Raw genomic sequence first — 22,494 nt, 5'->3', positions numbered from 1 at the left:
CGAGAACAGTGCTTCTTCATCGGATATCAGCCGGGATCTCACGCTCTCTGGAACTGTTTCTTTCATCCATCCACTGCACCTGCTGTTCTGCCATCAGTGTCCGACAATAGCGCTTCTTCATCGGATATCAGCCGGGATCTCACGCTCTCTGGAACTGTTTATTTCATCCACCGCACCTGCTGTTCTGCCATCAGTGTCCGACAACAGCGCTTCATCATCGGATAACTGCCGTGAAATACCGCTCTCTGGAACTGTTTATTTCATCCACCGCACCTGCTGTTCTGCCATCAGTGTCCGACAACAGCGCTTCATCATCGGATAACTGCCGTGAAATACCGCTCTCTGGAACTGTTTATTTCATCCACCGCACCTGCTGTTCTGCCATCAGTGTCCGACAACAGCGCTTCATCATCGGATAACTGCCGTGAAATACCGCTCTCTGGAACTGTTTATTTCATCCACCGCACCTGCTGTTCTGCCATCAGTGTCCGACAACAGCGCTTCATCATCGGATATCTGCCGTGAAATACCGCTCTCTGGATCTGCTCTGTTCTGGCAGGTAATCAGGGAGATTTTAAGTAGATGAGTGTCCGGGAATAGTGCACTGCACTCGGGCAGGTCACGCCGCGTAACCCGCCCCGTATCCCGGTTCCCGAACCCGCTTTTCCGCCCAAAGTTGTCCGAAGATGCTTAGGCCCAGCTGGGGAACGCTCCCCACGAAGCCCGGGTCTCAGCCCTGGAGCCCTGTGTTTCCGAAAACCAGGTTTCTGAAATCTGCAACCTGGTGGCCCAGTGATGTCAGCTGGAACTTTTTTTTTCCGGTCCGCTCAAAATTCTCCAGGCATTTTCTGAGCTTTCCTTCACATATTCCGACTTTTACTTAGTTTCTGACGGAGCCAAAAAAGTCCGGGTTTTTTTGCCCTCCTTATCGTCCCGACTGGAAACTTTAACTCCGTATTTTAAGTCAGAAAATTAAAGTTCTTTTCATCCAGGAGACCGACCCTTCCTTCAAAGTGTCCCATACAGTGCTTCGTCATCGGACATCGGCCGGGATCTCCCGCTCTCTGGAACTGTGTATTCATCCATGCGGTACACCTGCTGTTCTGCCATCACTGTCCGGGAATAGTGTGTCTTTCTGGGACTTGGTCTGGGTTCTGCCGCTCTCTGGAGCTCTTTATTCATCCATGCGGTACACCTGCTGGTCTGCCATCACTGTCCGGGAATAGTGTGTCTTTCTGGGACTTGGTCTGGTCTCTGCCGCTCTCTGGAACTCTTTATTCATCCATCCACTGCACCTGCTGTTCTGCCATCACTGTCCGGGAATAGTGTGTCGTTCTGGGACTTGGTCTGGTCTCTGCCGCTCTCTGGAGCTCTTTATTCATCCATCCACTGCACCTGCTGTTCTGCCATCACTGTCCGGGAATAGTGTGTCGTTCTGGGACTTGGTCTGGTCTCTGCCGCTCTCTGGAACTCTGTATTCATCCATGGGGTACACCTGCTGGTCTGCCATCACTGTCCGGGAACAGTGTGCCGTTCTGGGTCATGGTCTGGTCTCTGCCGCTCTCTGGAGCTCTGTATTCATCCATGCGGTACACCTGCTGTTCTGCCATCACTGTCCGGGAATAGTGTGTCGTTCTGGGACTTGGTCTGGTCTCTGCCGCTCTCTGGAGCTGTTTATTCATCCATGGGGTACACCTGCTGTTCTGCCATCACTGTCCGGGAATAGTGTGTCGTTCTGGGACTTGGTCTGGTCTCTGCCGCTCTCTGGAGCTCTTTATTCATCCATCCACTGCACCTGCTGTTCTGCCATCACTGTCCGACAATAGCGCTTCATCATCGGATAACTGCCGTGAAGTACCGCTCTCTGGAACTGTTTATTTCATCCACCGCACCTGCTGTTCTGCCGTACTGGGACATCAGCCAGGACGCACCGCCGTCATCTCGTTCGTTCGCTCAGTCATCCATCCACGAAAGCTACCGATCAGCCACAGTGCCCGGAATGATGCCTCCTGCCGGGGTAGCGTCCGCTTGCTCCCCGACAGCCAGTTCTGCATGAGGCTCCGGTTCTTCCACCCCCGCCACTGTCCGAGGGTGTCCGAAAATACTGAGGTCTGAGTCGGATCCGAACCGCACAAACGCCGGTCTTCACGACTGGAGGCCTATGTTTCTAAAAACCGGGTTTCAGGAATCTGCGACCTGGTGGCCCAGTGATGTCAGCTGGAACTTTTTTTTTCCGGTCCGCTCAAAATTCTCCAGGCATTTTCTGAGCTTTCCTTCACATATTCCGACTTTTACTTAGTTTCTGACGGAGCCAAAAAAGTCCGGGTTTTTTTGCCCTCCTTATCGTCCCGACTGGAAACTTTAACTCCGTATTTTAAGTCAGAAAATTAAAGTCCTTTTCATCCAGGAGACCGACCCTTCCTGCAAAGCGTCCCAAATGGTCCTTCGTCGTCGGATATCTGTCGGGAAATACCGCTCCATGGAACTGTTTATTTCATCCATCCACTGCACCTGCTGTTCTGACATCAGCATCCGAGAATAGTGTCCCGTACTGGGACATGGTCTGGGTTCTGCCGCTCTCTGGAACTCTGTATTCATCCATGTGTTACACCTGCTGTTCTGACATCAGCATCCGAGAATAGTGTGCCGTTCTGGGACATGGTCTGGGATCTCCCGCTCTATGGAACTGTTTACTTCATCCATCCACTGCACCTGCTGTTCTGCCATCAGTGTCCGACAATAGCGCTTCATCATCGGATATCTGCCGTGAAATACCCCTCTCTGGAACTGTCACTTTCATCCATCCACCGCACCTGCTGTTCTGCCATCAGTGTCCGACAACAGCGCTTCATCATCGGATATCAGCCGGGATCTCACGCTCTCTGGAACTGTTTAATTCATCCATCCACTGCACCTGCTGTTCTGCCATCAGTGTCCGACAATAGCGCTTCATCATCGGATATCAGCCGGGATCTCACGCTCTCTGGAACTGTTTAATTCATCCATCCACTGCACCTGCTGTTCTGCCATCAGTGTCCGACAATAGCGCTTCTTCATCGGATATCAGCCGGGATCTCACGCTCTCTGGAACTGTTTATTTCATCCACCGCACCTGCTGTTCTGCCATCAGTGTCCGACAATAGCGCTTCATCATCGGATAACTGTCGTGAAATACCGCTCTCTGGAACTGTTTATTTCATCCACCGCACCTGCTGTTCTGCCATCAGTGTCCGACAATAGCGCTTCATCATCGGATAACTGTCGTGAAATACCGCTCTCTGGAACTGTTTATTTCATCCGCTGCACCTGCTGTTCTGCCATCAGTGTCCGACAATAGCGCTTCATCATCGGATAACTGCCGTGAAATACCGCTCTCTGGATCTGCTCTGTTCTGGCAGGTAATCAGGGAGATTTTAAGTAGATGAGTGTCCGGGAATAGTGCACTGCACTCGGGCAGGTCACGCCGCGTAACCCGCCCCATATCCCGGTTCCCGAACCCGCTTTTCCGCCCAAAGTTGTCCGAAGATGCTTAGGCCCAGCTGGGGAACGCTCCCCACGAAGCCCGGGTCTCAGCCCTGGAGCCCTGTGTTTCCGAAAACCAGGTTTCTGAAATCTGCGACCTGGTGGCCCAGTGATGTCAGCTGGAACTTTTTTTTTTCCGGTCCGCTCAAAATTCTCCAGGCATTTTCTGAGCTTTCCTTCACATATTCCGACTTTTACTTAGTTTCTGACGGAGCCAAAAAAGTCCGGGTTTTTTTGCCCTCCTTATCGTCCCGACTGGAAACTTTAACTCCGTATTTTAAGTCAGAAAATTAAAGTCTTTTTCATCCAGGAGACCGACCCTTCCTTCAAAGTGTCCCATACAGTGCTTCGTCATCGGACATCGGCCGGGATCTCCCGCTCTCTGGAACTGTGTATTCATCCATGCGTTACACCTGCTGTTCTGACATCAACATCCGAGAATAGTGTGCCGTTCTGGGACTTGGTCTGGTCTCTGCCGCTCTCTGGAACTCTGTATTCATCCATCATGTACACCTGCTGTTCTGCCATCAGCATCCGAGAATAGTGTGCCGTTCTGGGACTTGGTCTGGTCTCTGCCGCTCTCTGGAACTCTGTATTCATCCATCATGTACACCTGCTGTTCTGCCATCACTGTCCGGGAATAGTGTGCCGTTCTGGCACTTGGTCTGGGATATCACGCTCTCTGGAACTCTTTATTCATCCATGGGGTACACCTGCTGTTCTGCCATCACTGTCCGGGAATAGTGTGCCGTTCTGGGACTTGGTCTGGTCTCTGCCGCTCTCTGGAACTCTGTATTCATCCATCATGTACACCTGCTGTTCTGCCATCACTGTCCGGGAACAGTGTGCCGTTCTGGGACTTGGTCTGGGATATCACGCTCTCTGGAACTCTTTATTCATCCATGGGGTACACCTGCTGTTCTGCCATCACTGTCCGGGAATAGTGTGCCGTTCTGGGACTTGGTCTGGGATATCACGCTCTCTGGAACTCTGTATTCATCCATCCAGTGCACCTGCTGTTCTGCCATCACTGTCCGGGAATAGTGTGCCGTTCTGGGTCATGGTCTGGGTTCTGCCGCTCTCTGGAACTCTTTATTCATCCATGGGGTACACCTGCTGGTCTGCCATCACTGTCCGGGAATAGTGTGCCGTTCTGGGTCATGGTCTGGGTTCTGCCGCTCTCTGAAACTCTTTATTCATCCATGGGGTACACCTGCTGGTCTGCCATCACTGTCCGGGAATAGTGTGCCGTTCTGGGTCATGGTCTGGTCTCTGCCGCTCTCTGGAACTCTTTATTCATCCATGGGGTACACCTGCTGGTCTGCCATCACTGTCCGGGAATAGTGTGCCGTTCTGGGTCATGGTCTGGTCTCTGCCGCTCTCTGGAACTCTTTATTCATCCATGGGGTACACCTGCTGTTCTGCCATCACTGTCCGGGAATAGTGTGCCGTTCTGGGACTTGGTCTGGTCTCTGCCGCTCTCTGGAACTCTGTATTCATCCATCATGTACACCTGCTGTTCTGCCATCACTGTCCGGGAACAGTGTGCCGTTCTGGGACTTGGTCTGGGATATCACGCTCTCTGGAACTCTTTATTCATCCATGGGGTACACCTGCTGTTCTGCCATCACTGTCCGGGAATAGTGTGCCGTTCTGGGACTTGGTCTGGGATATCACGCTCTCTGGAACTCTGTATTCATCCATCCAGTGCACCTGCTGTTCTGCCATCACTGTCCGGGAATAGTGTGCCGTTCTGGGTCATGGTCTGGGTTCTGCCGCTCTCTGGAACTCTTTATTCATCCATGGGGTACACCTGCTGGTCTGCCATCACTGTCCGGGAATAGTGTGCCGTTCTGGGTCATGGTCTGGGTTCTGCCGCTCTCTGAAACTCTTTATTCATCCATGGGGTACACCTGCTGGTCTGCCATCACTGTCCGGGAATAGTGTGCCGTTCTGGGTCATGGTCTGGTCTCTGCCGCTCTCTGGAACTCTTTATTCATCCATGGGGTACACCTGCTGGTCTGCCATCACTGTCCGGGAATAGTGTGCCGTTCTGGGTCATGGTCTGGTCTCTGCCGCTCTCTGGAGCTGTTATTTTCCTCCATCCAGTACACCCACTGCTCTGCCATCACTGTACGAAAATAGTGCTCCGAAATCGGGTAAGTCGCGCGGGGAGCCACCCCCGTATCTCGGCTCCAGGAGCCTCTTTCCGCCCGGGGCCTGGCCCACTATGCTTAGGTCCAGCTGGGGAACGCTCCCCCCGAAGCTCGGGGCCCTGTCCTGGAGATCTCTGTTTCCGAAAACCAGGTTTCTGAAATCTGCGACCTGGTGGCCCAGTGATGTGAGCTAAAAAAAAATTTATCGAAGCGATCTAAAAAAGCCCAGCCATTTTCTGAGCTTTCCTTCACATATTCCGACTTTTACTTAGTTTCTGACGGAGCCAAAAAAGTCCGGGTTTTTTTCCCTCCACATAGTCCCGACTGGAAACTTTAACTTTTTTTTTTTTCCATTATTTCACCCGCGGAGGTCCGCAAACACCTCCAGGGGCCCACAACGGCCGAATTAAACCCGGAAAAAGACGCCAGAACCCGGATCTCTTTACCAGACGCCCCCAGAGCCCGGAACACGGTCCCAGACACCTCCAGAGGCCCACAACGGCCGAATTAAACCCGGAAAAAGACGCCAGAACCCGGATCTCTTTACCAGACACCCCCAGAGCCTGGAACACGGTCCCAGACACCTCCAGAGGCCCACAACGGCCGAATTAAACCCGGAAAAAGACGCCAGAACCCGGATCTCTTTACCAAACGCCCCCAGAGCCCGGAACACGGTCCCAGACACCTCCAGAGGCCCACAACGGCCGAATTAAACCCGGAAAAAGACGCCAGAACCCGGATCTCTTTACCAGACACCCCCAGAGCCCGGAACTCGGACCCAAACACCTCCAGAGGCCCACAACGGCCGAATTAAACCCGGAAAAAGACGCCAGAACCCGGATCTCTTTACCAGACACCCCCAGAGCCCGGAACACGGTCCCAGACACCTCCAGAGGCCCACAACGGCCGAATTAAACCCGGAAAAAGACGCCAGAACCCGGATCTCTTTACCAAACGCCCCCAAAGCCCGGATGAGCTCCGCAAACACCTCCAGGGGCCCACAACGGCCGAATCAAGTCCGCAAAAAGACGCCAGAACCCGGACCGCTTTACCAAACGCCCCCAGAGGCCGGGAACGACTCGGTCTGACACCTGACAATCCCCGTACGCGGCGCGCTCTCTCTGTGACACGCCGCGTTCCGACCCCTGACACCGGCAACGCCTCTCTGACACCCCGCGCGCTCTCTCTGTGACACGCCGCGTTCCGACCCCTGACACCGGCAGCGCCTGACTGACACCGCTCTCTGACACCGGCAGCCGCCCCACTGCCTCCGTGACGCCAACCGGGCCCCGCCGTCGCCGGGGACACCGGCCGGACTTTCTGACACCGGCCGTGACAAGCGACGCCTTTCCGGGCCGCCGTTCGACAAGCCGCCCCTAACCCTAACCGCTGTCCCAACCCTTTCACCCCTAACCAGCCAGTGCCTCGCCGGTCTGGGTCCTGTCTTCGCTGGACGTCTGTGCGGTCCCCGATGTTCCTGTCCCTAACCATAACCACAGTGTTTTAAAGCCCTAATCACAACCACAGTGACTCACCTGCAATCCACTAACATGGACTATTTCACACTTTAATATGTATTCCTGCTAATAGGATTCTTCATCTGTGTGTACAATACTGTTTGCAATTATTTAAGAGACAAAGTTAACTCCCAGAATGTTATGCATATTTATATACAGGACGTAGCTCAAAATGAAGCACAATTTGAATCCTAGAAATGTTTGCAACTCTGGTGAAGGTATGACAAATGTATAATTATTATAATGCACTGTATTGATAACGCCAATAAGGATGACTAGATGCTTGAAGGCAACATTGAAGGGCGATGGACCCATTCTTAAGAGGTTTGTATCTGTCAGTGTGTGTTTAGATGAGACACCGGAAGGTGACCGGATGTCGTCATAGCATGCTATATCATCATTAGCTTCACGTCTCTCTCTCTTTCTCCCGGACTGTTGGCGGAGTAACATCTCCCCGTCCTTGGCTCTCGTTATGTAGCCGCTAACTGCTGTTTATTGTCCCTGAAGAAGACCTAAACCTGGTCGAAACGTTGGATGTACAGTAAGATGATTCTCATGTTTTGTCGGACTCAAGAAAAATAAACGGCAAAGAACAATCCTTTCTCCGTTTTTTTTGCTAAAGGCTAAGTCATGCTGGAGCTAAATGCTAATGCTAAGCGGGCCTATAAGCTAACTGAGGCTAACCTAGCACAAACCGCTAGCGAGTCCATAGACATTGAGGCGAACCACGCACAACATGAGACGAACGCGAATGCGGCACGAGATATGATGATGCAATAACATCGAAGCAAGGGGACCGGAGAGGAGAGAGACGACGCACACGCGATGACCTGCTAACCGAGCCACGCCGCTGAGACCGCTCCAGGTGCAGCGTCAGCTAAACCGCAACACGGACGGCTGCTGATGAAGGTGACGGCTTCGTGTTTACTTTTAACAAATCAATAACAGTTCAATAACAGAACGCTGGAGGCTGGAGACGGAGGACAACAGGAGGCTGCGTGGATGTTCGGGACTGCGGGACCTGTCCGGTTTGATGGACCGTGCACCGACAGTGGTCTTCGGACCGCTGTCCCAACCCCATAACCCCTAACCCTAAACCCCTAACCCTAACCCTAACCCTAAACCTCGGCTAAAAATTGAGCAAGTTATTATTATTACAAGTGCATGCACCACTAAAAACATCTCTCTGATCTCTCAGGGAGCGACAGTGACGCGGTATGCCACGTCACTGGACGGAATCGCAATTCTCCTACTTTGCCGAGCGGTTAGCACACCGGCACGGACTGTGGGGCCTCACCGCGCATGCGCACCTTGCTCGGAGATTTGGGGCCGCGTGTTCGGTTCCCGAGAAATTCATAATAACGGCTAGACGTCTCGTCCGCTTTGTGAATTCACAATTCATTGATGCAGGTTTCAAGCTAGAGCAGGTGCAGTACCGTTTTCGGCCAGCATAGCGTGCCAATGGCCAGGTGGCGCCGTTTCAAAGTGGATGGACAGATATATTACACGGTACTTTCTGTGAGGGTGACGAAAATAAGTTTGTTTAACTTTTATCCACAATTATGTTTTTTTAATTGTGGAATTTACACTGCAACGCAAGCTACAGCACATGTCATTTGGCAAAATGGGAATGTATTAATGTGAACAAAATGTTATGTCGGAAAGGTGGATATGCCTCATTTCTTCCAGAACAGGACCCTCAGCCCTCAGCCAGGCCACAGCAGGACCACACCCGGGCCAAAGCACGACTCTTTCCAAGGCCAAAGCATGACTCTCACATAACACACATAACATATAGCACACTACACATCTCATGAACACCGACAAGATTTTTGTCTTTTTCTTTTGAAGTGGCCCAAATCGCTTATATTAAAAGTAAACTAATGAAAATCGCTGCCTTGATTTGATTCTTTTAATAAACCATGTAACTTGATGATCCAAGGTGTTGAACAGGTGCGATGTGTGTGGTCACAGCACGCACATCTGATGTTGCTCACAGTGGTCCTCCGTGTGCTCAGGGAGCTTTTGTGTACGCCCAGACACGTGAGAAATCAGAGGGAACGTTGCTGGCAACCTGACCCAAGAGGGATTTTAAATAGCGGACTTATCCTGAAGAAGCGGAATACTCTTCAGTCATAAAGGAAGACTCACTACGGAAGGTGTTTAGGCCAGCAGAGGAGGCCTTGCTGGCCCTGACCGCCCTCCACCTGTAGAAAACCTGTAGAAACTGAAACATATAGAGTTGGACAGTCAGTTTGAGCTCACAATCCTGACAATTGTGATAATAATACAGAAAAGCTCTGAGAAACAGGCCAAGTTAAAGAGACAATCAATATGATTGTATGTAAAATAACACATACGCCTAAAAGAAAAAAGAAGCATGAGGGGTATTAAGGAGAACAACGACTTAATGTAATCAATTGGTGCAAAAGCAGCTCGTGATGGTTTTGTGCATCTCAGCTGATCTCTCGGGGAGCGACGGGGACGCGTCATGCCACATCACGCCATGACGCTGGCACATCTGACTATATACAGTCCACTGGACAGGAAAAAGAGAGATATATTTTGGATGATGTTTAGGCCAGCAGAGAAGGCCTTGTACAGTCAATTTGAACTCACAATCCTGACAATTGTGATAATAATACAGAAAAGCTCTGGGAGACAAGTTAGAGAGACAATCAATATGATTGTATTTTTTAAAAAATGGATGATGTTTAGGCCAGCAAAGAAGGCCTTGCTGGCCCTGACCGCCCTCCACCTGTGGAAAACCTGTAGAAACTGAGATATATAGAGATATATAGGCAGTTTGAACTCACAATCCTGACAATTGTGATAATAATACAGAAAGGCTTTGGCTTTTCACACAAAAATGATATACAACAGAACATTATTCATACGTATGAAGTGCCATAGCTACCCCTGTTACGTTCATGACAAACCAAACCGTTTACAAATCGGCTAAAAATTGAGCAAGTTATTATTATTACAAGTGCGTGCACCACTAAAAACATCTCTCTGATCTCTCAGGGTGCGACAGTGACGCGTTATGCCACGTCACTGGACGGAATCGCAAATCTCCTACTTGGCCGAGCGGTTAGCACACCGACACGGACTGTGGGGCCTCACCGCGCATGCGCACCTTGCTCGGAGATTTGGGGCCGCGTGTTCGGTTCCCGAGAAATTCATAATAACGGCTAGACGTCTCGTCCGCTTTGTGAATTCACAATTCATTGATGCAGGTTTCAAGCTAGAGCAGGTGCAGTACCGTTTTCGGCCAGCATAGCGTGCCAATGGCCAGGTGGCGCCGTTTCAAAGTAGATGGACAGATATATTACACGGTACTTTCTGTGAGGGTGACGAAAATAAGTTTGTTTAACTTTTATCCACAATTATGTTTTTTAATTGTGGAATTTACACTGCAACGCAAGCTACAGCACATGTCATTTGGCAAAATGGGAATGTATTAATGTGAACAAAATGTTATGTCGGAAAGGTGGATATGCCTCATTTCTTCCAGAACAGGACCCTCAGCCCTTAGCCAGGCCACAGCAGGACCACACCCGGGCCAAAGCACGACTCTTTCCAAGGCCAAAGCATGACTCTCACATAACACACATAACATATAGCACACTACACATCTCATGAACACCAACAAGATTTTTGTCTTTTTCTTTTGAAGTGGCCCAAATCGCTTATATTAAAAGTAAACTAATGAAAATTGCTGCTGTGATTTGATTCTTTTAATAAACCACGTAACTTGATGATCCAAGGTGTTGAACAGGTGCGATGTGTGTGGTCACAGCGCGCACATCTGATGTTGCTCACAGTGGTCCTCCGTGTGCTCAGGGAGCTTTTGTGTACGCCCAGACACGTGAGAAATCAGAGGGAACGTTGCTGGCAACCTGACCCAAGAGGGATTTTAAATAGCGGACTTATCCTGAAGAAGCGGAATACTCTTCAGTCATAAAGGAAGACTCACTACGGAAGGTGTTTAGGCCAGCAGAGGAGGCCTTGCTGGCCCTCACGGCCCACCACCTGTAGAAAACCTGTAGAAACTGAAACATATAGAGTTGGACAGTCAGTTTGAGCTCACAATCCTGACAATTGTGATAATAACACAGAAAAGCTCTGAGAAACAGGCCAAGTTAAAGAGACAATCAATATGATTGTATATAAAATAACACATACGCCTAAAAGAAAAAAGAAGCATGAGGGGTATTAAGGAGAACAACGACTTAATGTAATCAATTGGTGCAAAAGCAGCTCGTGATGGTTTTGTGCATCTCAGCTGATCTCTCGGGGAGCGACGGGGACGCGTCATGCCACATCACGCCATGACGCTGGCACATCTGACTATATACAGTCCACTGGACAGGAAAAAAAGAGATATATTTTGATGATGTTTAGGCCAGCAGAGAAGGCCTTGTACAGTCAATTTGAACTCACAATCCTGACAATAGTGATAATAATACAGAAAGGCTTTGGCTTTTCACACAAAAATGATATACAACAGAACATTATTCATACGTATGCAGTGCCATAAATAGCCCTGTTACGTTCATGACGAACCAAAGCGTCTCCAAATCGGCTATAAATTGAGCAAGTTATTATTATTACAAGTGCATGCACCACTAAAAACATGAGGGGCCTCACTGCGCATGCGCACCTTGCTCGGAGATTTGGGGTCGCGGGTTCGGTTCCCGATAAATTTATAATAAAGGCTAGATGTCTCGTCCGCTTTGCGGAGGTGCGGTCCGATTTAGAAGCGTACTTTTGCCGCGCTCCATATTCCCTCGCACATGGTGTGGACACACATGGTTGGACAGCTCAAGTTGGCGAAGCCAGTCTGTGCCAGTGGCGAACGAACCCCTTTCACGCCCGTGACAGGCTTTGAAGCGTCGGTGTCGGGCGACCGCGCCTTGCTCGGAAATATATAGACGTCACGCTGGTTCCCGATAGAGACCATGGATTCATAATAAAGGCTAGATCTCTCGTCTGCGTTTTCAACCGAGACCAAACGGTTTTGTTTTGTCCTCAACGTGCAACATGTAGTTATGGCACAGCATGCATAATATGAGTAATGGTTTTATGTTGTCAAAAAAAAAATAATGTTCTAAAAAAGGTACACGGTTTCCCTTTAGAAATGTGCATCAGGATATGCTGCATGTTGAAATCCCCACCCTGTACAGAGATGTATGTATTGGTGATACTTATGAATGGGTATAACCATGGCTTTTCACACGAAAATGATATTGAACAGAACATTATTCATGCGTATGCAGTGCCACAAGTAGACCTGTTACGTTCATGACAAACCAAACCGTTTCCAAATCGGCTAAAAATTGAGCAAGTTATTATTATTACAATACCACTAAAAACACAATCAAGTCAGTAAGTAGTCAAAAAATGCAGTACGCGCCTGTTATGTTAGTGGACGTGCGGATCGATCCAGAGGCGTAGTTGCAACGCTCCATTTACCCTCACACACCTATTGGCCACTAGGTGTGTGAGCGAACGGTCACGTGCAGACTACGAGACCGCCGCACCTCACTGGGAACTACGCTGGGGCGCCTTCCGCTAAATGAGCCCGGAATTCGAGAGGTATTTATAGCCCTCTAGGCAAGTCCTTGTCTCAGTCAAGGTGACCTACATATTTGGGGGGCGATTTTGACGTCTGGGAGACTGTGCTTGCCTTGGTGACGCCCCAGAAGCCGTTTTCCAACTTGCAAATTGCTTTAGCTTTTACGTTATTGGGTCTGAAAGAGGCCAAAACTGCCCCAGATGCATTGTGGGTGTTCTATTTGTCAGCAGGACACACCGGCCAATCGAGCGCTGTCATTTTGAACCATCACGTTTGGCTGAGTGGAATTCTAGGACGGAGTGGAATTCGGATTGATGCAGGGTTCAAGCAAGAGCAGGTACAGTACCGTTTTCGGCCAGCGTGGTGTGCCAAAGAGTAGGTGGCGCCGTTCCAAAGTAGATGCATAGATACATTACACGGTACTTTCTGTGAGGGTAACGAAAATAAGTTTGTTTAACTTTTATCCACAAAACAATTGTGTTTTATGTCGGAAAGGTGGATATGCCTCATTTCTTCCAGAACAGGACCCTCAGCCCTCAGCCAGGCCACAGCAGGACCACACCCGGGCCAAAGCACGACTCTTTCCAAGGCCAAAGCATGACTCTCACATAACACACATAACATATAGCACACTACACATCTCATGAACACCGACAAGATTTTTGTCTTTTTCTTTTGAAGTGGCCCAAATCGCTTATATTAAAAGTAGACTAATGAAAATTGCTGCTGTGATTTGATTCTTTTAATAAACCACGTAACTTGATGATCCAAGGTGTTGAACAGGTGCGATGTGTGTGGTCACAGCGCGCACATCTGATGTTGCTCACAGTGGTCCTCCGTGTGCTCAGGGAGCTTTTGTGTACGCCCAGACACGTGAGAAATCAGAGGGAACGTTGCTGGCAACCTGACCCAAGAGGGATTTTAAATAGCGGACTTATCCTGAAGAAGCGGAATACTCTTCAGTCATAAAGGAAGACTCACTACGGAAGGTGTTTAGGCCAGCAGAGGAGGCCTTGCTGGCCCTGACCGCCCTCCACCTGTAGAAAACCTGTAGAAACTGAAACATATAGAGTTGGACAGTCAGTTTGAGCTCACAATCCTGACAATTGTGATAATAATACAGAAAAGCTCTGAGAAACAGGCCAAGTTAAAGAGACAATCAATATGATTGTATGTAAAATAACACATACGCCTAAAAGAAAAAAGAAGCATGAGGGGTATTAAGGAGAACAACGACTTAATGTAATCAATTGGTGCAAAAGCAGCTCGTGATGGTTTTGTGCATCTCAGCTGATCTCTCGGGGAGCGACGGGGACGCGTCATGCCACATCACGCCATGACGCTGGCACATCTGACTATATACAGTCCACTGGACAGGAAAAAAAGAGATATATTTTGATGATGTTTAGGCCAGCAGAGAAGGCCTTGTACAGTCAATTTGAACTCACAATCCTGACAATAGTGATAATAATACAGAAAGGCTTTGGCTTTTCACACAAAAATGATATACAACAGAACATTATTCATACGTATGCAGTGCCATAAATAGCCCTGTTACGTTCATGACGAACCAAAGCGTCTCCAAATCGGCTATAAATTGAGCAAGTTATTATTATTACAAGTGCATGCACCACTAAAAACATGAGGGGCCTCACTGCGCATGCGCACCTTGCTCGGAGATTTGGGGTCGCGGGTTCGGTTCCCGATAAATTTATAATAAAGGCTAGATGTCTCGTCCGCTTTGCGGAGGTGCGGTCCGATTTAGAAGCGTACTTTTGCCGCGCTCCATATTCCCTCGCACATGGTGTGGACACACATGGTTGGACAGCTCAAGTTGGCGAAGCCAGTCTGTGCCAGTGGCGAACGAACCCCTTTCACGCCCGTGACAGGCTTTGAAGCGTCGGTGTCGGGCGACCGCGCCTTGCTCGGAAATATATAGACGTCACGCTGGTTCCCGATAGAGACCATGGATTCATAATAAAGGCTAGATCTCTCGTCTGCGTTTTCAACCGAGACCAAACGGTTTTGTTTTGTCCTCAACGTGCAACATGTAGTTATGGCACAGCATGCATAATATGAGTAATGGTTTTATGTTGTCAAAAAAAAAATAATGTTCTAAAAAAGGTACACGGTTTCCCTTTAGAAATGTGCATCAGGATATGCTGCATGTTGAAATCCCCACCCTGTACAGAGATGTATGTATTGGTGATACTTATGAATGGGTATAACCATGGCTTTTCACACGAAAATGATATTGAACAGAACATTATTCATGCGTATGCAGTGCCACAAGTAGACCTGTTACGTTCATGACAAACCAAACCGTTTCCAAATCGGCTAAAAATTGAGCAAGTTATTATTATTACAATACCACTAAAAACACAATCAAGTCAGTAAGTAGTCAAAAAATGCAGTACGCGCCTGTTATGTTAGTGGACGTGCGGATCGATCCAGAGGCGTAGTTGCAACGCTCCATTTACCCTCACACACCTATTGGCCACTAGGTGTGTGAGCGAACGGTCACGTGCAGACTACGAGACCGCCGCACCTCACTGGGAACTACGCTGGGGCGCCTTCCGCTAAATGAGCCCGGAATTCGAGAGGTATTTATAGCCCTCTAGGCAAGTCCTTGTCTCAGTCAAGGTGACCTACATATTTGGGGGGCGATTTTGACGTCTGGGAGACTGTGCTTGCCTTGGTGACGCCCCAGAAGCCGTTTTCCAACTTGCAAATTGCTTTAGCTTTTACGTTATTGGGTCTGAAAGAGGCCAAAACTGCCCCAGATGCATTGTGGGTGTTCTATTTGTCAGCAGGACACACCGGCCAATCGAGCGCTGTCATTTTGAACCATCACGTTTGGCTGAGTGGAATTCTAGGACGGAGTGGAATTCGGATTGATGCAGGGTTCAAGCAAGAGCAGGTACAGTACCGTTTTCGGCCAGCGTGGTGTGCCAAAGAGTAGGTGGCGCCGTTCCAAAGTAGATGCATAGATACATTACACGGTACTTTCTGTGAGGGTAACGAAAATAAGTTTGTTTAACTTTTATCCACAAAACAATTGTGTTTTATGTCGGAAAGGTGGATATGCCTCATTTCTTCCAGAACAGGACCCTCAGCCCTCAGCCAGGCCACAGCAGGACCACACCCGGGCCAAAGCACGACTCTTTCCAAGGCCAAAGCATGACTCTCACATAACACACATAACATATAGCACACTACACATCTCATGAACACCGACAAGATTTTTGTCTTTTTCTTTTGAAGTGGCCCAAATCGCTTATATTAAAAGTAGACTAATGAAAATTGCTGCTGTGATTTGATTCTTTTAATAAACCACGTAACTTGATGATCCAAGGTGTTGAACAGGTGCGATGTGTGTGGTCACAGCGCGCACATCTGATGTTGCTCACAGTGGTCCTCCGTGTGCTCAGGGAGCTTTTGTGTACGCCCAGACACGTGAGAAATCAGAGGGAACGTTGCTGGCAACCTGACCCAAGAGGGATTTTAAATAGCGGACTTATCCTGAAGAAGCGGAATACTCTTCAGTCATAAAGGAAGACTCACTACGGAAGGTGTTTAGGCCAGCAGAGGAGGCCTTGCTGGCCCTGACCGCCCTCCACCTGTAGAAAACCTGTAGAAACTGAAACATATAGAGTTGGACAGTCAGTTTGAGCTCACAATCCTGACAATTGTGATAATAATACAGAAAAGCTCTGAGAAACAGGCCAAGTTAAAGAGACAATCAATATGATTGTATGTAAAATAACACATACGCCTAAAAGAAAAAAGAAGCATGAGGGGTATTAAGGAGAACAACGACTTAATGTAATCAATTGGTGCAAAAGCAGCTCGTGATGGTTTTGTGCATCTCAGCTGATCTCTCGGGGAGCGACGGGGACGCGTCATGCCACATCACGCCATGACGCTGGCACATCTGACTATATACAGTCCACTGGACAGGAAAAAGAGAGATATATTTTGGATGATGTTTAGGCCAGCAGAGAAGGCCTTGTACAGTCAATTTGAACTCACAATCCTGACAATTGTGATAATAATACAGAAAAGCTCTGGGAGACAAGTTAGAGAGACAATCAATATGATTGTATTTTTTAAAAAATGGATGATGTTTAGGCCAGCAAAGAAGGCCTTGCTGGCCCTGACCGCCCTCCACCTGTGGAAAACCTGTAGAAACTGAGATATATAGAGATATATAGGCAGTTTGAACTCACAATCCTGACAATTGTGATAATAATACAGAAAGGCTTTGGCTTTTCACACAAAAATGATATACAACAGAACATTATTCATACGTATGAAGTGCCATAGCTACCCCTGTTACGTTCATGACAAACCAAACCGTTTACAAATCGGCTAAAAATTGAGCAAGTTATTATTATTACAAGTGCGTGCACCACTAAAAACATCTCTCTGATCTCTCAGGGTGCGACAGTGACGCGTTATGCCACGTCACTGGACGGAATCGCAAATCTCCTACTTGGCCGAGCGGTTAGCACACCGACACGGACTGTGGGGCCTCACCGCGCATGCGCACCTTGCTCGGAGATTTGGGGCCGCGTGTTCGGTTCCCGAGAAATTCATAATAACGGCTAGACGTCTCGTCCGCTTTGTGAATTCACAATTCATTGATGCAGGTTTCAAGCTAGAGCAGGTGCAGTACCGTTTTCGGCCAGCATAGCGTGCCAATGGCCAGGTGGCGCCGTTTCAAAGTAGATGGACAGATATATTACACGGTACTTTCTGTGAGGGTGACGAAAATAAGTTTGTTTAACTTTTATCCACAATTATGTTTTTTAATTGTGGAATTTACACTGCAACGCAAGCTACAGCACATGTCATTTGGCAAAATGGGAATGTATTAATGTGAACAAAATGTTATGTCGGAAAGGTGGATATGCCTCATTTCTTCCAGAACAGGACCCTCAGCCCTCAGCCAGGCCACAGCAGGACCACACCCGGGCCAAAGCACGACTCTTTCCAAGGCCAAAGCATGACTCTCACATAACACACATAACATATAGCACACTACACATCTCATGAACACCGACAAGATTTTTGTCTTTTTCTTTTGAAGTGGCCCAAATCGCTTATATTAAAAGTAAACTAATGAAAATCGCTGCCTTGATTTGATTCTTTTAATAAACCATGTAACTTGATGATCCAAGGTGTTGAACAGGTGCGATGTGTGTGGTCACAGCGCGCACATCTGATGTTGCTCACAGTGGTCCTCCGTGTGCTCAGGGAGCTTTTGTGTACGCCCAGACACGTGAGAAATCAGAGGGAACGTTGCTGGCAACCTGACCCAAGAGGGATTTTAAATAGCGGACTTATCCTGAAGAAGCGGAATACTCTTCAGTCATAAAGGAAGACTCACTACGGAAGGTGTTTAGGCCAGCAGAGGAGGCCTTGCTGGCCCTCACGGCCCACCACCTGTAGAAAACCTGTAGAAACTGAAACATATAGAGTTGGACAGTCAGTTTGAGCTCACAATCCTGACAATTGTGATAATAACACAGAAAAGCTCTGAGAAACAGGCCAAGTTAAAGAGACAATCAATATGATTGTATATAAAATAACACATACGCCTAAAAGAAAAAAGAAGCATGAGGGGTATTAAGGAGAACAACGACTTAATGTAATCAATTGGTGCAAAAGCAGCTCGTGATGGTTTTGTGCATCTCAGCTGATCTCTCGGGGAGCGACGGGGACGCGTCATGCCACATCACGCCATGACGCTGGCACATCTGACTATATACAGTCCACTGGACAGGAAAAAAAGAGATATATTTTGATGATGTTTAGGCCAGCAGAGAAGGCCTTGTACAGTCAATTTGAACTCACAATCCTGACAATAGTGATAATAATACAGAAAGGCTTTGGTTTTTCACGCGAAAATGATATACAACAGAACATTATTCATACGTATGCAGTGCCATAAATAGCCCTGTTACGTTCATGACGAACCAAAGCGTCTCCAAATCGGCTATAAATTGAGCAAGTTATTATTATTACAAGTGCATGCACCACTAAAAACATGAGGGGCCTCACTGCGCATGCGCACCTTGCTCGGAGATTTGGGGTCGCGGGTTCGGTTCCCGATAAATTTATAATAAAGGCTAGATGTCTCGTCCGCTTTGCGGAGGTGCGGTCCGATTTAGAAGCGTACTTTTGCCGCGCTCCATATTCCCTCGCACATGGTGTGGACACACATGGTTGGACAGCTCAAGTTGGCGAAGCCAGTCTGTGCCAGTGGCGAACGAACCCCTTTCACGCCCGTGACAGGCTTTGAAGCGTCGGTGTCGGGCGACCGCGCCTTGCTCGGAAATATATAGACGTCACGCTGGTTCCCGATAGAGACCATGGATTCATAATAAAGGCTAGATCTCTCGTCTGCGTTTTCAACCGAGACCAAACGGTTTTGTTTTGTCCTCAACGTGCAACATGTAGTTATGGCACAGCATGCATAATATGAGTAATGGTTTTATGTTGTCAAAAAAAAAATAATGTTCTAAAAAAGGTACACGGTTTCCCTTTAGAAATGTGCATCAGGATATGCTGCATGTTGAAATCCCCACCCTGTACAGAGATGTATGTATTGGTGATACTTATGAATGGGTATAACCATGGCTTTTCACACGAAAATGATATTGAACAGAACATTATTCATGCGTATGCAGTGCCACAAGTAGACCTGTTACGTTCATGACAAACCAAACCGTTTCCAAATCGGCTAAAAATTGAGCAAGTTATTATTATTACAATACCACTAAAAACACAATCAAGTCAGTAAGTAGTCAAAAAATGCAGTACGCGCCTGTTATGTTAGTGGACGTGCGGATCGATCCAGAGGCGTAGTTGCAACGCTCCATTTACCCTCACACACCTATTGGCCACTAGGTGTGTGAGCGAACGGTCACGTGCAGACTACGAGACCGCCGCACCTCACTGGGAACTACGCTGGGGCGCCTTCCGCTAAATGAGCCCGGAATTCGAGAGGTATTTATAGCCCTCTAGGCAAGTCCTTGTCTCAGTCAAGGTGACCTACATATTTGGGGGGCGATTTTGACGTCTGGGAGACTGTGCTTGCCTTGGTGACGCCCCAGAAGCCGTTTTCCAACTTGCAAATTGCTTTAGCTTTTACGTTATTGGGTCTGAAAGAGGCCAAAACTGCCCCAGATGCATTGTGGGTGTTCTATTTGTCAGCAGGACACACCGGCCAATCGAGCGCTGTCATTTTGAACCATCACGTTTGGCTGAGTGGAATTCTAGGACGGAGTGGAATTCGGATTGATGCAGGGTTCAAGCAAGAGCAGGTACAGTACCGTTTTCGGCCAGCGTGGTGTGCCAAAGAGTAGGTGGCGCCGTTCCAAAGTAGATGCATAGATACATTACACGGTACTTTCTGTGAGGGTAACGAAAATAAGTTTGTTTAACTTTTATCCACAAAACAATTGTGTTTTATGTCGGAAAGGTGGATATGCCTCATTTCTTCCAGAACAGGACCCTCAGCCCTCAGCCAGGCCACAGCAGGACCACACCCGGGCCAAAGCACGACTCTTTCCAAGGCCAAAGCATGACTCTCACATAACACACATAACATATAGCACACTACACATCTCATGAACACCGACAAGATTTTTGTCTTTTTCTTTTGAAGTGGCCCAAATCGCTTATATTAAAAGTAGACTAATGAAAATTGCTGCTGTGATTTGATTCTTTTAATAAACCACGTAACTTGATGATCCAAGGTGTTGAACAGGTGCGATGTGTGTGGTCACAGCGCGCACATCTGATGTTGCTCACAGTGGTCCTCCGTGTGCTCAGGGAGCTTTTGTGTACGCCCAGACACGTGAGAAATCAGAGGGAACGTTGCTGGCAACCTGACCCAAGAGGGATTTTAAATAGCGGACTTATCCTGAAGAAGCGGAATACTCTTCAGTCATAAAGGAAGACTCACTACGGAAGGTGTTTAGGCCAGCAGAGGAGGCCTTGCTGGCCCTGACCGCCCTCCACCTGTAGAAAACCTGTAGAAACTGAAACATATAGAGTTGGACAGTCAGTTTGAGCTCACAATCCTGACAATTGTGATAATAATACAGAAAAGCTCTGAGAAACAGGCCAAGTTAAAGAGACAATCAATATGATTGTATGTAAAATAACACATACGCCTAAAAGAAAAAAGAAGCATGAGGGGTATTAAGGAGAACAACGACTTAATGTAATCAATTGGTGCAAAAGCAGCTCGTGATGGTTTTGTGCATCTCAGCTGATCTCTCGGGGAGCGACGGGGACGCGTCATGCCACATCACGCCATGACGCTGGCACATCTGACTATATACAGTCCACTGGACAGGAAAAAGAGAGATATATTTTGGATGATGTTTAGGCCAGCAGAGAAGGCCTTGTACAGTCAATTTGAACTCACAATCCTGACAATTGTGATAATAATACAGAAAAGCTCTGGGAGACAAGTTAGAGAGACAATCAATATGATTGTATTTTTTAAAAAATGGATGATGTTTAGGCCAGCAAAGAAGGCCTTGCTGGCCCTGACCGCCCTCCACCTGTGGAAAACCTGTAGAAACTGAGATATATAGAGATATATAGGCAGTTTGAACTCACAATCCTGACAATTGTGATAATAATACAGAAAGGCTTTGGCTTTTCACACAAAAATGATATACAACAGAACATTATTCATACGTATGAAGTGCCATAGCTACCCCTGTTACGTTCATGACAAACCAAACCGTTTACAAATCGGCTAAAAATTGAGCAAGTTATTATTATTACAAGTGCGTGCACCACTAAAAACATCTCTCTGATCTCTCAGGGTGCGACAGTGACGCGTTATGCCACGTCACTGGACGGAATCGCAAATCTCCTACTTGGCCGAGCGGTTAGCACACCGACACGGACTGTGGGGCCTCACCGCGCATGCGCACCTTGCTCGGAGATTTGGGGCCGCGTGTTCGGTTCCCGAGAAATTCATAATAACGGCTAGACGTCTCGTCCGCTTTGTGAATTCACAATTCATTGATGCAGGTTTCAAGCTAGAGCAGGTGCAGTACCGTTTTCGGCCAGCATAGCGTGCCAATGGCCAGGTGGCGCCGTTTCAAAGTAGATGGACAGATATATTACACGGTACTTTCTGTGAGGGTGACGAAAATAAGTTTGTTTAACTTTTATCCACAATTATGTTTTTTAATTGTGGAATTTACACTGCAACGCAAGCTACAGCACATGTCATTTGGCAAAATGGGAATGTATTAATGTGAACAAAATGTTATGTCGGAAAGGTGGATATGCCTCATTTCTTCCAGAACAGGACCCTCAGCCCTCAGCCAGGCCACAGCAGGACCACACCCGGGCCAAAGCACGACTCTTTCCAAGGCCAAAGCATGACTCTCACATAACACACATAACATATAGCACACTACACATCTCATGAACACCGACAAGATTTTTGTCTTTTTCTTTTGAAGTGGCCCAAATCGCTTATATTAAAAGTAAACTAATGAAAATCGCTGCCTTGATTTGATTCTTTTAATAAACCATGTAACTTGATGATCCAAGGTGTTGAACAGGTGCGATGTGTGTGGTCACAGCGCGCACATCTGATGTTGCTCACAGTGGTCCTCCGTGTGCTCAGGGAGCTTTTGTGTACGCCCAGACACGTGAGAAATCAGAGGGAACGTTG

Source organism: Gasterosteus aculeatus, chromosome 15 (assembly GCF_964276395.1).
Source record: "Gasterosteus aculeatus chromosome 15, fGasAcu3.hap1.1, whole genome shotgun sequence".
NCBI lineage: Eukaryota > Metazoa > Chordata > Actinopteri > Perciformes > Gasterosteidae > Gasterosteus > Gasterosteus aculeatus.
This window is presented reverse-complemented; position numbering follows the sequence as displayed.